Source organism: Culex pipiens, chromosome 1 (assembly GCF_016801865.2).
Source record: "Culex pipiens pallens isolate TS chromosome 1, TS_CPP_V2, whole genome shotgun sequence".
NCBI classification, from domain to species: domain Eukaryota; kingdom Metazoa; phylum Arthropoda; class Insecta; order Diptera; family Culicidae; genus Culex; species Culex pipiens.
Genome location: NC_068937.1, coordinates 101,137,476 through 101,155,309, shown reverse-complemented (window position 1 = coordinate 101,155,309; position 17,834 = coordinate 101,137,476). Strand labels below are relative to the sequence as shown.

Below are 17,834 nucleotides of genomic sequence, written 5' to 3'. Positions count from 1 at the left end.
CTGGCCTGGAGTGACTTAAAACTCGTGAACTTGTTCGTTTTCGTATAACCTTTTGGATGAGTCGTAAATCTGTAGCAATTTAGCAAATTTGTTAATCGTTTTAGTGGCGGGAAGCGGCCAACAATTAAGAATCATAAAAAGACGAACGAACCTGGGCTGTGATTTACGACGACCGATTGATTGGACCTCCAACGAGGAGCGATCCACACGAGTTGTTGTCACTCTTTTGGACCAAAATTTAAATCTCGGGGGCAAGTTTGTTTGGTATGCAAATATTGGACATATTTTGAGAGTGAGTTGAAATTATAATTGCAAAGTTTTCAGGTGTTGAAGTGCTTGGCACTGTTTGCACTCGATTTCTTTAAAAGAGATGTTGATTTTGCGGTTGAATGACAGATTTTGAAGGTTTTTTAACAGGTCGAAATGATGAAAATGCCTTTTTTTTATTTAAATGCTACTATTTTAAAACCAATTTACGCAACATATCCATTCACCAACCCCAATCGAACTTTGAAAGATATTTCCTTCTACTGATTTAAATTTTCAGACAAAAAAAACCTACACCCATTTTTCGTGACTACTTGGGAGAGTAGAAGCAAGTGTGAAAGATGGCATCGCAATCGGCGCGTTGTGCTACAGTTGTTTACATTATAAACAGCGCCAAACCCTGCCCCACGTCCCAATTGAAGGGGCCCCGGTAATAGCTCGAAATAAATGTATGTTGGTTTAAACATTACGCGGCAATCTCGCGCGCCTTCCCTAAAGGCCAAACTCTCGGACTGGTCCAAGAAAAGGTGCAATATGTGTGCGATCCATCTCGATTGCCCAGGAAAATGCTTCTGGTCAGCTGCTATGGAAACTAGAATCGAGGGGTCCATCAAATGTTGAAATTCCAGTTTTCCACCTAAATTTGTTGGAATTTTGGAACCAAAAAACTCAAACAATACTTTAAAAATATTCGTTTTACAGCTTAATCAAGAATTGGCATAACTTAAATAAAAAAAAATTCTCAACTATTGATGGACCCCTCCCCCATCGTTTCTCAAGCGGGGAGTGGCACATGTGTGAGCGTCGATTGGATAAATCGGTTTCGGGATAGTACACGTTTTTACACTGTAGAAGACTTGTCCGATTTGTAAATAAGCTCGACTGGAAGTGTTTTTGTACCTTTTTTGTTGCGAACGTAGTTCCAGAAGGACGACGGGTCCTGCTTGAAGCGTTGTTGAACGGATTCCAAGTAGCTCTGGTAGCTGGTCCTGTGGGCATCTTTGTATTTTGCTTCAGCGATGGCAAGTCTCCTTTCAGCAGCAGGTGTAGGTGATTTGCTGAAATATTTCCTAGCCTTACGCTGCCGGTTTTTTAGATAAGAGAGTTCACTGTTCCACCACGCAAATTTCTTAGGGACGGGAGCCCGGCGTCTTGGTACTTCCGCTTGTAGAACCTGGTATAAGCGATGGTAGAAAATAGAGACCGCTTCGTTGGGATCGCGACAGGAAAGTTCTGTGTTCCAGTCAATTTGTGTAAGCAAATAGTTGATCCGGTCAAAATCACACCGTCCGAAGTCAAATTGGTCATCGGGGTCAAGGGAAACATGAGAACTCGCTTCATCAAATGTGTAGGACAGTAGCAAAGGAGGGTGATAGGCGTCCACGTTCAGCAATGGAGTTGGAGGTTCAAGGACATCCCAACTTGCGGCTTCACTAACAAACGCGAGGTCCAAACGCTTGTTGTCCTCGTTCAACACATGGTTGATTTGTTGCAACCCGGCATCAGCAACTGCATCGAGAACCACGCTTTCTTTCGTTACCTCCTCGCCAAAAGACCTAGACAGTGGTAAGAGGCACCCCAGATCCTCGTCAGGAAACCATGTAACGTCCGGCAGGTTGTAGTCACCTATCAGGAGAATCGAATCAGCTTCCGATATGTGACTATTCAGTTGTTGAATGCAATCGGCATGCAATTCATATCTGTCGAATCCAACTGAAGGGCTGAGGTAAACTGTGCAAATGACTAGCGACGATTCTCCGATGTTGACCTTAACGCATGTTTGTTCAAGCTGCGTGGCATTATTAAGGGTGATCTCGGAAGGGTGAAGGTCAGGTTTGACTGCAATTAAAACTCCACCTCCTCGGCTCAGATGACTAGTAGTAGGAGTCCTGTCACCACGGTATACTACGTAGTTCCCAGCAAATTCAGAGCTTAAGATATTGTCTGGGAGCCACGTCTCGGTCAATATTACGACATCGTAATCACATTCTGCCAACGATAGGAACAATTCACTGACCTTGGTTCGCAGTCCGCGAACGTTTTGGTAATAAATTGACCTGACATTTTTGTTGTTGTGTTGACCAATGTCAATCCCACTGTGGTGTAAGTTGACACCCTGTGATCCTTCGTTGATGGTGCTGGTGGATGAAGGTCCAGCTGACGGGAGGATACGCACACTAGCCTCAGGGTGGATGACACGCACACTAGGAGCACAAGGGGCACCGGTGGCCCGCGTACTTCTACAAAACAGGCTCCTTCTATCACTGGCACTAACGCGATGCTGTAGCGTGCTTGTATTTGTGGGATGCAGTCCAGACGTATTACTGGTACTGGGTTCTATGGGATTGTTTACATCACGAGAAGGACCGGTCAGCCAGACATCGCGGGCCGCGGAAAACGTTGTAATTGCAGGTAAGATAGCTGATTGCTATTTGATAGCTGGTAAAGCAACCGCATTAAATCTTTCGTAGGGTGCTATAGTAACACCAGCGGGCCAGAAGTTCATAGAGGTAAGTTTATCTGCAAATTGGCGCTCAATCTCAACTTTGAAGGTCTTGAAGGAGATTTTTTCCGGGGCTTAGTGAGGCTGGTGCAGATTACGGCATTAGGCGGTATGTTTTTGGACGCTATGTACCTGCCGACGTCATCCTCCGTCGTCTCCGGAGCCAGGTTCCGTACACAAAAGGTAAGGCAATCATCTAGTCTTCTGGTGCTTGCAGCGTTCTGTGCAGCACCATGTAGACTCACACCGCGAGCTGAACGACTGTTTTGTTTAGCCGACAATGGATGCGTGTGTCGATTGACTGCAACATTTTGTCCTTGCAGCAACTGTGGCTGAACTGGAGGCCACGTCAGGGTGTCTGGCTGGTACATCTGCTGTCCAGGAGGATACCAAGGAACGATCGGGTTTGGATACTGCCACGGAGCGAAGTAATAACCAGGGTATGTGTTCGCCGCTGGTATGAACTGCTGGTTTTGGGACTTATTCGTGTTGTCGTTTCCAGGAAGAGTGTTTGCAGCCGATGTTGTCTGTGGAGTACTACCAGTGCTTGGATTGGAATTCTGCTGAGGGGCCGTTGCATCATAGGATCCGGTAAGAGTGTTGCTGATGTCCATGGGAACACTCCGATCCACTAACTCCGTCGTATTTACAGCGGGCGGATTCTGCGTCGATGTCGATGGGAGTTGTATCTCGTGGACCTGGGAACTGGTGTTGCCAGGGGTTGACGTTAAAGGCAGAGGAGCATCCTGGGCTTGAGCATCTACATTGCCAGGTGAGATCCGGTCGGGGACGGACGGCGTCTGCTTATCTAGTGCGCTTGGTTTCACACGTTTGTTTGTAGGGTCGGATTCCGAATCAACTCCTCTTCTTTTCCGCGATAAAGCGGATTCGCCGTTCGCATCTCTGCTGAAAAGACGGTCCAGCGAGGCGCTCAAGGATTCGCGGACACGTTCATGGACCGCCGAAAGGGACTCGTCTGGGGAAAGATGGGCCAAACCGAGTGAAGGGCGAGTGGACAGCATTTCGGCATTGATGGCGTTAGACGTGGTTATCGTGGCGGCCAGCTCCGTAATCATTGACGAGTTAGTATCCATTTTGGACACCAAGACTTCGAAGACTTTTTCAACATAGGTGGCCAGGTCGTAAACAGCCAACTTATTCTTCTTCACCTTTTCCAGGATGGCATCTTCACGATGATCACGACAACCAATACACACCCATGAAATGCCGTCGTTCTCCTGGCAAGCTTTGAGGTGAGGGCCTGACACACGAACACATGCAATGTGATATGTGCCTTTGCAGGGACCACTACATTTGATAACTCTTGCTTGCTTTTCAGGATCTGGACATGTTGAATACACACACACCGCCATCGCTTGCACGCTCCGGCCACCCACAGTTGGTAGCTGGGAACACTGTTACGGCGGCAGTAGTGGTGTTAACTACGTGTGTGTTGAGAACAAATAAAAAATATTTGCTACGGCCAACTGGGCCGAGACTGTTTTCTGAACTTAATTTCAAACGAAAAAATCAAGCCTCTCCGAACGAAAACGAAAAAACCTCCAACGCTTCCGTATGCAACTCAAGTGGACCGAATTCCCCAACTCAAAGCGGGGGGGATTCAAGGTAGATACTTTCAAAAATTTGCGAAAGAAAAACCAGTGGTGTGAAATAGCGTCGTGGCGTCGGTAGCTGTCCAAAAATGCCGATTTTGACCAATTTTGTTAAAATAATTAATTTTGCGCTAAAATGATGTCTCAAAGCGAATGCTCTCATTGAAAACCGGAAATTTCAAACTTGATTTTAAACATTTTTGATATACCCCCTACAGAAATGACTTAAAATTGTGGAAAATTTTCTAAGTCAGGATGGCACATTTTGGTATTATTTTGGTATTAAAGTGTTTTATCAAATTCCTCTGAAACTATGGGAAAATTTTGACCAATTTTGACAAAATAATTAATTTTGCGCTAAAATGATGTCTCAAAGCGAATGCTCTCATTGAAAACCGGAAATTTCAAACTTGATTTTAAACATTTTTGATATACCCCCTACAGAAATGACTTAAAATTGTGGAAAATTTTCTAAGTCAGGATGGCACATTTTGGTATTATTTTGGTATTAAAGTGTTTTATCAAATTCCTCTGAAACTATGGGAAAATTTTGACCAATTTTGACAAAATAATTAATTTTGCGCTAAAATGATGTCTCAAAGCGAATGCTTTCATTGAAAACCGGAAATTTCAAACTTGATTTTAAACATTTTTGATATACCCCCTACAGAAATGACTTAAAATTGTGGAAAATTTTCTAAGTCAGGATGGCACATTTTAGTATTATTTTGGTATTAAAGTGTTTTATCAAATTCCTCTGAAACTATGGGAAAATTTTGACCAATTTTGACAAAATAATTAATTTTGCGCTAAAACGAGGTCTCAAAGCGAATGCTTTCATTGAAAACCGAAAATTTCAAACTTGATTTTAAACATTTTTGATATACCCCCTACAGAAATGACTTGAAATTGTGGAAAATTTTCTAAGTCAGGATGGCACATTTTGGTATTATTTTGGTATTAAGGTGTTTTATCAATTTCCTCTGAAACTATGGGAAAATTTTGACCAATTTTGACAAAATAATTAATTTTGCGCTAAAATGATGTCTCAAAGCGAATGCTTTCATTGAAAACCGGAAATTTCAAACTTGATTTTAAACATTTTTGATATACCCCCTACAGAAATGACTTGACATTGTGGAAAAATTTCTAAGTCAGGATGCCACATTTTGGTATTATTTTGGTATTAAAAGGTTTCATCAATTTTCTCTGAAACTATGGATTTTTTTTAAATTTTTGACGAGATAATTAATTTTGCGCTAAAATGACTTGAAACCCAAAAATGTTAAAGCTGATTTAAATTTTTTTTTGTGATGTAACCACTAATATTTTTTTGAAAAACGTTGAAATTTTTCTAAGTTGGGATAACCAAATACTTTGAAAAACGAGTCAATCAACAGATTATTGAATTTTGGTGAATTTCAATCCAGTTTCATTTTAATAATACTTATTTTTCAATCTTGTTATTTTTCAGAAGCTTCAAGAACTTCAAGTACAGCCGTTCATCAATGACAAATGCATTCAATGTGGTGAAGAATATCACTAAAAACAACATGGAATCATCAGGTGAGTAGATTTGGTTGTTGCATAAGGATCATTTACGTTTTTTTCACTAACTGCAACTGCTGCACTCAAAATGGTATGAAAATAGCAAATTTTGGTATTACTTGTGCAAATACCAGCGACCAAAACGTGCTCTTGGTTGCCCAGTAATAGATGGTAAAATACCATGAAATCAAACCAATATCATGTTTGTGGAAGACCACAGGAATACCAAAATATGATTTTCCAAGAGCGCGGGAATACCTAAAATTAATACCATGACAATACCAAGTTTTGGTATTGAAGCAATGTTCAAAAATCCAGAAGACCTCAACTTGGTATTGAAATGATTTTATTTTGTGGTATTATTTTACCTTTGGAATAACATGGTATGGTATTGTTGTGCCCTTCCACATACAAGCTTTTGGTATGATTTCATGGTATTTTACCATCTATTACTGGGCAACCAAGGGCACATTTTGGTCGCTGTTATTTGCCCAAGTAATACCAAAATTTGGTATTCCCGTGTTATTTACCCCTGCTCGGGAAAGGGACTTTTATGAAAAATTGTACGCCCAATTTGATGGCGTACTCAGAATTTCGAAAAAAAACGTATTTTTCATCGAAAAAAACATTAAAAATGTTTTAAAAACATGTCATTTTAAGGGAAATTTAATGTATTTTTCGAATCTACATTGACCCAGAAGGATCATTTTTTCATTTAAAACTAAATTTTTAATTTAAAGATTTCGTGTTTTTTCTAACTTTGCAGGGTTATTTTTAAGAGTATAACAATTTTCTACAAGAGCAGACAATTACACAAATTTTGATATAAAAACATAAGGGGTTTGCTCATAAACATCACGAGTTATCGCGATTTTACGAAAAAAAGTTTTGAAAAAGTTGGTCGTCGTTGATCATTAGCCGGACCCTAAGATGGCAGTTTTCGTGAGTTGCGCGTTTTCACCGACAGATGGCCAGTGGGCCCCGTCAGACTCCGCCCATTAAATACGCAACTCAAAATTAGCAAGGGAAACTTTTTTTTCGTGACGACGTTCGCGGCACGCTCACATCAACTGTTCTGGACTCATATTTGAACGTGGCGTATCTCTTAACATGTTTTTTTAAGAGAATGATTCCAGACTGCCTATTTTGTCGTTTTAAACCGAAACAAAGCAAAACGTATATTTAATTTTCAATTCAATTCAATTCGGTTTTATTTGTGAATAATCAAGTTACAATGAGTTCATTTAGGTACATTGTACATAACAGAGTTTTGGTGTTCCTTTCAATTGTGTTTTACATCGTATTTCAATCGAAAAATTATTACTTATAAGTTTTTTTAGTTATAAGTTATAACTATGGAATAGACAAGAGTAAGAAAAAGTTTTCAAAAAAACTTACAGAAAACGTATATTTAAATATTCGCCATTTTCAAAAGTTTGGCTAGATAATATCGAAGGCCGCCATATTAGGCCCACTGGGCCCACAAAAAAGGGGTACGCTCAGTTTGTATGGGAGCTGCCAACATGCTCCCGGGCTGTTGATCATGGCCGTTCATGGTCAGCCGCGACAGACACGGATGACGAAACAAAGAGAAACGCATAAAGTAACCTATTCAAAACTTTTTTTTCGTAAAATCGCGATAACTCGTGATGTTTATAAGCAAACCCCTTATGTTTAAATATCAATTTTTATGTAATTGTCTGCACTTTGTAGAACATTGTTATACTCTTAAAAAAATAACCAATGAAAGTAAGAAAAACCACGAAAATTTAAAAGAAAAAAATTGTTCTAGATGAAAAAATTCTTGGTCAATGTAGATTCGAAAAGAACATTAAATTTCCCTTAAAATTACATGTTCCAAAAATTTTTACAGCTGAGTAACGGAAAATGGTAGAGTTTTTAAAACTTTTTAAGTGTTTTTTTCGATGAAAAATACGTTTTTTCGGAATTCTGAGTACGCCATCAAATCGGGCGTCCAATTTTTCGTAAAAGTCCCTTTGACACTAAATTTCTATCTCATCACCGTTTCAGGCTGCAAGTTATTGAAAAAACCCTCTTTTGCATGCTCAAAAATGGAAGGGGTCGTACCGTCCCTCCGTCACGAGATATCAAAAAACGGTCCTCGGATTCGTGATCAGGGACAAAAGTTACCCTTTAGGACAACTTTTCCCGGTTTTGTGTGATAAATAAATAAGTTTATTTTTTTTACTGAAAATAGAACGAACAGTAATTAAGGTTTCAACAGCTGAGAAATGAGGGCTGGTATGGTGACACTTTAAAAAAATCAGTTTTCACAATACAAAAAAAAAAACAAGTGCCTAAATAAACTAGTATCAAATCTTAATCTTGAGCATTTTCACAGCATTCATTGCGATATGGTTTTCAAATCCCGCGTAATTTTGAATGGTATTTATAGTTTTACAAATTTTCACCAAAAAACGCATTTTTTTAATTCCGTGGATTTTTATCACATGCAATATGGGCGTCAAACATTTTTATTGATTTTCACTGAACTACAATTTTTAGGTTTTTCGATACCAAAAAAATCACAAAGACGTATATTTTTCCCAATATTCCAACTGCATTACCCGAGCAGACGGAAATAATTTGGAAATAACATTTTTTGATATTTGAAAATACTAGGCCAATAACATTTGTTGTTATTTTTAACAAGATTTGTTATTCGTCGTTATGATTTTTTTGTTATTGGATTGTTATTGTAATAACAGACTAATAACAGTTTTAGTTATTCTTCGAACAAATCTATGTTATTATTTTTTGTTATTTTAAAAACTAATCCGATCATCCCCATAACAGTTGGAGGTATTCTTTCATAACAAAAAATGTTATTCCAAAGTTGTTTTGGCTTTCAATCAATATCAGACCAATAACAAATTTTGTTATGATAACATAAACTGTTATTAAACCCTTATGCAAAAATGGATTTTTCAAGATGATTCCATGACACTTTCTGTTATTTTAACAGTATTTGTTATTGAAATGGCATGAATTTTGTTATTACCATCTGCCCGGGTATAGACATAAAACGACGACATTTTTTTTAAATAGATTTTGACTGTATTAGAACTTTAATTTAAATACTAAATTATTAACACAAAAAAATCATCAAATTTTAATTGAAAATACTCAATACTCAAAATTCCGAATAAGTTTTTCACTGTATTACAATTTTTAATGAAAAATACTCAAATTTTCTCAGAATACCACAATTCGGGTAACGAACGGAACAAAATTTATGCATGTCCATAATAAGTATTTTTACCCTTTTTTAAACGCTTGACTTGATTTGAAAATGATTTTACCGGAAAGAGAAGATTTCACATAAGTTTCAACAAAGTCTAAAAAGCAAAATTGTTGGCTATTCGAAAATATCTTGTTTTTCATGATAACATATTTTTGAACTGATCAAAAATGACTTTGACTTTGAAATGGAATGTCATTTTCGATTGCAAATTTGATTTTGTATATTAAAATGGATGTTAAAATATTGTATTACCATGTTTCGATTTTTAGCAAAAATCATATTTTTATTTCCAAGCTCAAAAAATGCCTTTTCAAGATCCTATAGCCTATAACATAAAAATTATGGAAATTCAACTTTTTTAGGAGAACTGAACTGATATTTTATACTTAACAAACAATTTTTCTACCTTTTGACCTTCAAACCCAGGCCTGGCCAACCTTTATGACTATTTTTTTTATATTTTTGTTCGCTACTTTTTTTTCGCTTATAACTTAGATAAAAATGACTTGCAAAAACATGGTTATAAACTTTTGTCAACCACTCTGCAGTGTCACAAAAATCACGAAATTTTAAAATTAAATTTTGTGTTCAAGATGAAAAAATAAAATAAAAACAACTGCGATTTCACAATTTAAAAAAATCTGAAATAATAGCCATTTGATAAAACAACCAGTCCACTCAAGGGTTGCATCGGAATGAAGGTGCAGGTCTTGTTAGAACAATCTTGTTATGGAAATCTTTTGACGCATTCACGTTCCTCGGAATGGTGCCAGATTTTTGTAGTGTTTCAGCAGCAGGTTGCTTTCGATACCTAAAAAAAATATTTTATGTTTTAAAAGTATATGTGTTTGTGTGCTTAAACCCAATCCAATATCACGCCTCACGCTGCTTCTAATGGTTCATTACAGAATAGCAGAGAATTTGACAACCAAATTTCGAGGTAATTGGACATTGCCTGGCCCCGCCTTAACATAATGTTTAAAGGTCTAAATTTTCCCTAAAAATGTGTGTTTAATATAAATAGAAATTGAATTTTGACTTTTAAAATATTCAAAAGTTTACAAAAGAGAACAAATGTATGCAATGTAATAATGTATTACTTAATATTTTCCTTTGTAAACACACCAAACAATCAAATCAAATGTTTTGGCTTCACCCCTGCAATTCTACGCACAAGTATTTCCAAACATCAAAAACCTTCGCCAAGCCCTGCTGATGGGTTTGCGGCGATCGACGGCTCACAGCAACCGGTCAATTTGCGTGTTCGAAAAATTAAATTTGGATCAGCAAAGTAACTTCTTCTCGGCTTGCTCGGATTAGCTTTGTGCGCGCACGCACGCACACGGTTTACTTAACCTTGATTTCAAGTCGTGAAAATTCAACCCAAGCCAAGCGATTTGCTGGTTGGCTAATTGAGTTACGAAATCCATATGGGATCGTCCGTCGAACTTGAGCTATTCTTGTGTATAGTTTTTCTTCTTTTTTGGGAGTGAGCTAATCGCGATCTTTATGCCCGAAAAATAGCCCCAATTTTGGCCCTCTTTTGTTGCGCAATGATTGATGAAGTTGCTCCCCTTTTAAGATTTTGGCCGAATTTCTATTAAACAAAAAAAATCGAAGAAGCTTTCGAAAGCTCACCTTCAAACCATCTCTGGAAGAGTTCGTGACGCATCTTGGCGGGGGGGTTTGTTTCTGCGAACAATACGGTGATCTCCAGGCCAGATCCCGAAGTCGGTTGCTGCTTGAAGAATCCGTTAGTGAAGGCCTGAGGGATGACTCAAAGGCCGAGGCCATCCAGCTGGTCACATTCATCAACGCGCGGTGGTGCTGTGTGAGTCGTGAGGATTGAACACACAAAAGTGCAGTCGGCAACTCAGTGTTGCGTTCGAGGGACCTTGGATCGGAGGTCTTTTCGGGGGAGATGCAACTTGAATAGGAGTTTGGAACCTCCGCAGCGCGGTCGGTGGTGGTGATTAGGAAGAGGCCTTGAAAAGCTTGAAGCTGAGGTGTACACGGAAAATTAAATCTATGAATAAATTAGTTTAAAATATCCCGATCTCAGAGGACTTGAGAACTTTAGTAACTTCGTACGAAAGTTTGACAAAATGTTCAGGAATTCTTGAAAGTTTAAATTGTTGTTGTTTTATTATAGAGGTTTTACACTCCACGTGCATTCGCCTCTTAAAGTTTAAATTTTAAACATGTTTTTGGTTCACAATTAAATCTAACTTATAGGGAATATTTTTTAGGAATTTCTTTCTCTTATGAAAAGTTGTTTAGCAAACCAATCCAAGCAACCAGCGATAGAATAATCATCATCAAAAGAAAATCTTTGGATGTTCATCAAGAGAAAAATTCCGAAGGGAGCATGGCTCTCCTCTCTCGCGCACGAAAGATCGGTAAAAAGATCTTGATTATTCGGCGGCACATCTTTTTCACTACTACACTTGCAAGTGTAACGTCACACGTCGAAAATGACCTGTCACATTTTGTAGCTGGGCAAAGTGTGTAAACAAAGCGAAATAAATATATTTGAGTGGTTCTGAAAAGGAATTTCGCAAAAAATCATCAGCAGTTTGATTTTCTTGGAGAATTTCGGGAGCGATTTTCTTTTGCGTGATTTGCCTCCTTTCTCTTTCGCGGGTGAAGAAAGTTCGCAAGCAAAATTGATTTTTTCGCGATTATTCCATCCCTGCAAGCAACTTTTTCCAAGACATCCAAATGTTATCTAGCAAACTACGCATTTTGAGGCTAACTTTATCAAAGGGAAACCCTAAAAAAACAGTTTTTCAAGTGGAAATTCAAAAATTTAGCCAAACGCTTAAAAATGTCCAAAATAAGTGTTTTTAGTCCTCTCAAAAAGTTTCTTTTGGTCCAAAATTTCGGAATTATGTTTTTAGTAAAGACTAGAAAAAAATTTAAGTTACTTTTTCAACAGTGAAATTTCTATCATTAATTCCGAAATATCGCGAGTTGAAAAATGACGGCTAATTAAACGACATCGAAAAAAACAACACAGCCCGATTAACAAAGTAAAAAAAAAATTGAAACTCGAGGAAATTTTTTAGCTTTTTATTTTTTATTTTTTGCACGGGTGCTTTTTCTTTATATGTTTAAAACTGTTTTTTTTCGGTAATTTTCACCGAAAGATTTTGTTTTGCTTTAAAAACATAGAAATGTGCTGGATTTTTTGTGCAGGAAAAAACTTCTAAATTGATTTATTTACAGGTTGTTGTTGTTGTTGATTTTATTAGGGGAACTCAAACCTTATGGGTCATTCGCTCCCGTATTATTTATAGGTTATTTTTCGCAAAATGTATGAAAAACCCACAAGAAACATTCCGAAAACTCATCAGTTTTATTTTTAAATCTGAATGAATTTGAAATCTGCTAATGTTTTAACAATGTTTAAAAACTCAACGATTATTTTTGCCAATAAAAGTAATTTTTCAACCCAAATTTTAAACTGCTATGTTCGAAAAATTAAAAAAAAACCATGATTAAATTTATTTGGTATCTTTTGATATGCTTTTCAAGAACAGATTTTAATTACAAAAATACAAAAAAAATATTTTTTTTTTCGGGAAGCAATCCATGCTCAAAATAATAAAAAAAACACTCACAAATAAAGGCAACACATTTTTTAAAACAATGTAAAGTGCAAGGTGCTCCTCTTTTTTAGTCCCCTAAACATTTCTTATCTAATCTTATTTCATTTAATCTAATTTAATCTAATCTATTTCAATCAAATCTAACCTACCCTAATATAATATATTCTAATCTAGTCTATCCTAATCTTTTCTAGTCTAACACAAACGCAGTCCGATGAAATCATGCTGGAAAGTCTTGTGATTAGATGATTACATTATTATTTTAAAATAATTCCAATTTATCAGCATTAAGTTAGTTTTTTAGTGTTAAATTAAAAAACGGAAAATTAATAAATATTTATTTTTGGGAGTTCAAATTTTAATTTAAAGCAAAAAAAACAAGCATTTTTTCCAGCGTACCTTTTTTTAAAAACATTACCTACAACTTTGCCGAAGACATTAAATCGATCAGAAAATCCCTTCTCACATCTGACAAGCCCTTAAAAATTTTACATAAGGAATACATAGACATAGTTTCATTTCAATCGAAAATACAAACAATTAAAATCCATAGAAAAAAAATCGAAATTCTAGTGAATTATTCTACTTTTAAAGATTTTTTGTTTTGATCTCAGTATTTAATTGATTGCACATATTTTTTTAAAATTTATATTGCTAAAAAATGTACAGGTGGTTATGTTACACATGACCAATATGACAGAGAACATTGTTAAAAGTTCTTGTATCATATAAAATGTTTCAAAAAGCCAATTTTACGAGTTTCAATATTAATGAAATTTCGAGAATTCCAGAGATTTCTTTGAAAAAAATCAGTTAAAGACACTCTTATTTCAAATATATTATCATGAATACAAATATTTTTTGCAAGAACCTTATCACATCAGTAGGGCTGCTGGTTTTTCACGATTAGGCATTTTAGGCACTTTGTATTGTTTTACAATTTTCTGGAACTGTTGATAAAAAATTATACCAAACACGTTCATAAATGGATTTTTTTAAATACTCAAATTTTCCAATTTCTGAAAACCATGTTAACAACCAACATTTTGTTTCTCTTGTTTAACCTTCTGGTGGATTCATTCTCTAGGATATGTGCCAGTTTTAAAGATATTTTAGTAAATTAAATGTCTAAAAGTTAGTAAAAACAGGATGGCTGAGTCGTTAATTCTGCTGATTACAGTTCTGTAAAATTTTACAAAATTGAGCTCATCATTGATTTTGCCATGAACATTTTGTGTGGTTATATTTTGTATCTTAAACAGCTGCTAACTTTTTCAGTTGCTTTCCTGAACTAAATAATTCTCCAATAACACATTTTTTTGTTATTTTTAAGCAGATTTTAGAATATTGTGAAATTTTAATGTTTTGAAACTGACATGTCGCGTGATTTTAACTTTATTGCCGATAAGCTCTACAGCTCTAGCTCTACTTCAATTTTGTTTACAATTTTTGAAATTTAATCGAATGAAAGTAAATATTTTTTCCGTGCACTCACATTGCTTCACACACCGAAGAAATGCCTCACGTGCTGAGGTCATTCCGTGATCGGCGTGTCTTCAATAGAGAAAAAAGGTCCCCACATGAGTAGAACCGTAGACCTACATGACTATGACCACCCTGGACCTGCATTCCTGGTTGAACCTTTCGACCACATATTTGAGGGAAGAATCCCAACGCGAGACGTGGTTAACCGACTAAAATTTGCTCCACATAACCTTCACCGCCGCACACTCTATTGAACTACATTTTTTTCGGCTTGTCTTAACAAACTTTCTCCCACATTTTCCTCGCCCAGATTGGTTTGCAAGCGGGCGCAAAAAGTGCCCCACACTTGAATGGAGCCATAAATTATAGGAACACGTGAAGGAGTCGGCAGAAAAGGTCACTTCTTCAAACGGAACCAAACTTCAATGTCACATACCGAACACCCCAGTTCTGTTCAGTCCCGCAAGCTGGAATGAATGAAAGCGCACTCGCCGAAAAACACACAAAAAAAAACGTTTATTCCGGTAGTGAGAAATCGAAAAGCGTAACAACGAAATCGTGATCTGGCATAAAATTAAACGAGACCACTTTTCTCCTCCGGATCTAGTAGGCGAGAGGGGTTGAGAGAAAGAGAAAAACGTCTGTGTGACGACGACATGATAATGACATTGAATTATGTGGCTGTTTGGAGTCGGCACCCTGAATACGAGTAAGTTCCCATCAGAGATTATCGGGAAAAGGGCACAGCTGGTCCCGGCGATACCCGCTTAATGGATGGTTCTGGGAACGGCTGTTTCAACTGCCAGAAGTCGCTCCGTTACAAGTTAATTCGAGCTGATTCACAAGCTTTGTGAGCGACGCCGAACGAGCGCAGCTCGACAAAGTTTGTGAAGGTGACAGATTTTGACAGATGACAGTTGACAGATTTGTACTTACCGATTTGATGACCACATTTTTACACGACGCGACACTTCACTGATCTTCCTGAGTACTTACCTCAACTTCACTTACACATCGAAAACACTATTTCACTTTCAAAACTACCCTTCAATAGTAAGGAGCTAAGGTGCTCCTTGAAGTCCGTATTAGAGAAGCACTTTCACTTTTCAATCACATCCCACAAATCGCAAGCTTAGCTGCACCTTGAAGTCCGTGTTTGAGAAGTTCCTACTCAACCGGTTCGCGTGACCTTATCGGCAATGGCCAATCGCCAGTTGGCCGCGGCCACGGCCGCCAGCTGTAGGTCATCAGGTGCCGCGGCCAGTTTATGACTCTGACTGGCCTCATAGATCAAATCGGCGACTCGGCGCTGGCCAAACAAAACACAATGCGTTTGAACCGCTAGTGCACCTTTCCTGGCCTCCGGAGGTCCGCGCCGGGTCGGTTGCAATAAAGATGAGTGCCGTTTGATGTATGTTATCAGTTGGAATTTTTCTTCTTTCCGTTTTTACTCCGTTTCTCGAACCGGCGGGGTTTCCTCAACATTTTTTTTTGGGACACAGGGAAGAGAGGGAAACGGGTCTGGGTGTTATCAACGGGAAAAAACCCTGTAAATTCCTTCTTCGAAGCTTCAAAAACTAGTCAACACTCTTCCTATCCAAGACTCAAACCATCAAATTTGACAGGAAAACCACATAATTTGAGGTTAGGTCAAGTTCCCTCAAACATTTCCCAAACCGACGACCTCGAAAGGGTTCAGAACCGCGGAAACCCTGGGCGCAACCGTTTGACGGCGGGGCTCTTCAAAGGGGGAAACCCCCCGGTTGCCGAAAGCAAACCCAGTGCGGTTCGCCGGCATTAATGCTTAACAACATAATAACCGCCGTCGATTGATCGGCGGCTTGTACCTACAACTAGCAGGCGCGCACTTAATGTGATGTGAATTTATTGATTTGCAGGCGGCTTCGCACTGGTTGAGGAGGACCCCGAGGGTCCCACAAACTTCGACGTCTGGAATGCAGGTTGGGAACTTTCACGCGAAAAAAGAGGGGCTTTCGCGAAAAAATTGCCGCAATTATTGAGTTTGATTTATGGGGAAGAAGTTTGTACGGATGGTCGAAAATATTTATGAAGTCGTTGCTCTTTTGGATGAGTTCTTCAAATTCTTCCAGCCGGAGAAGATTGCTCACATGGGGAGACTGTTCGTGAATGTCGTGAGCGAAGCAAAACGGACTGTAACGCTGGGTTGAGCACGGACACCAACCACACGTGAGACCTCTAGCGGAAAGCGGTAGCGTTAGAGAATTTGAATTTGCGTAACGCCTGGTGCACTAGCACGTGGGGAATATTTGAGAGAGTGGGAGAGTGAGAAATATAAAAAGAGAAGTGTCGAAACCTATAGATAGTTGAGATTTCAAGTTCTCTCAAGTTCTTGCCCAAATCAATTTATAAAAAAAATATTATTACCTACTCTTTGTTTTTTTTTAATTTGGAAAAAAAAATAAAAAAATAAAATTGATGTAGGGAAATTTTAAATAATTTGATAGGCCACATAGAAATAGAGCATTTTTCTACAAAATCAACCGATTTAATGGCATTTAATTTTTGTTGTTAATATGACTTTGCAGCGTATTTTAAGATTTTCTTAAAAAATATATTTTATGCGTTTTATGAGCCATAAAAAAAAATCTGTCCGCCTTAAAATATTTTTTTTAAGAAATATCGATTTATAAATTGAAATCGAATTTAAAGCAAAAACATTTTTTTTTTTTGCATGATTGTAAAAATGATTGTGTGAAATAAAATTAAAAATTAATTTTTTTAAAGTACACCTTTCTCAAGTAAATACCACTTTTAGTTAGATATTGACGAAAAATCATCAATTTTTGGATTGTTATAACTAGTGCCAGGGCCCATTTCTGAAAATATTTTTCCCATGAAGCAGAGAAAAAGGAACTTTAAAAAGTTGAAGAAACATAAGCTTTTTATTGTTGCTCTTGAGATGCAGCCCCTTAAATATAAAGAAACAATAAAATTGAAGTTTTTTTAATGTCACATAACAGTGCTCAATTTTCATCTGCTGATATCGCAGAGGAAATCATTCATAATCTTTTCTATACTTTTCTAAAAATATATTTTGAACAATTATTAATAATAACAATTTGAAATGGCTTTAAAATTAATATCTGACCATTTCAAAAAGGTAACTTTTGATTTTAAAATTTTTAAAATATTTTGTTCGTAAAGATCAGAAAGTTTTACGAATGTTATACTTTTTAACATTAAAAATCGGACCATCAGTTTCTGAGATATCGACCTTTGGAAACTGGGTGCTGTTTCAGTGACACCTAAAAACATCAATTTAATTGTTTCTTTAAATTTGAGGGCATGGATCTCAGAAGCAAGAAGACAAATTCTAATGTTTCTTAGACAATTTTATAGAAAACTTTCTCAGCATTCTGGAATCAATATTTTCAGAAATGACACTCATTTGAGCACTATTTTCAAAAATCTAGGAATGATTTTTTTTCAAATTTTTACTAAGGCTGGTACAAATTTTATTTAAAGTTTTTATTGTCTGCTCTACAACTTTGTGGAACATT

At 37.2% G+C, this 17,834-nt stretch overlaps 1 protein-coding gene and 2 long non-coding RNA genes across 3 annotated transcripts in view; 2 read left to right on the top strand and 1 right to left on the bottom strand.

The window, feature by feature from the left end:
* LOC120424769 (uncharacterized) overlaps positions 1 to 17,834 on the bottom strand; it is a 426,898-nt gene that overhangs the window by 211,022 nt on the left and 198,042 nt on the right. The window lies entirely within an intron of this gene.
* On the top strand, positions 1,279 to 3,084 carry LOC120424775 (uncharacterized). Its single transcript, XR_005606426.2, has 3 exons — positions 1,279 to 2,679; positions 2,739 to 2,777; positions 2,850 to 3,084. It is a non-coding gene; the product is annotated as an uncharacterized LOC120424775 (long non-coding RNA).
* Positions 3,616 to 4,459, top strand: LOC120424774 (uncharacterized). The gene is made up of 3 exons (XR_005606425.2): positions 3,616 to 3,852; positions 3,949 to 4,023; positions 4,110 to 4,459. It is a non-coding gene; the product is annotated as an uncharacterized LOC120424774 (long non-coding RNA).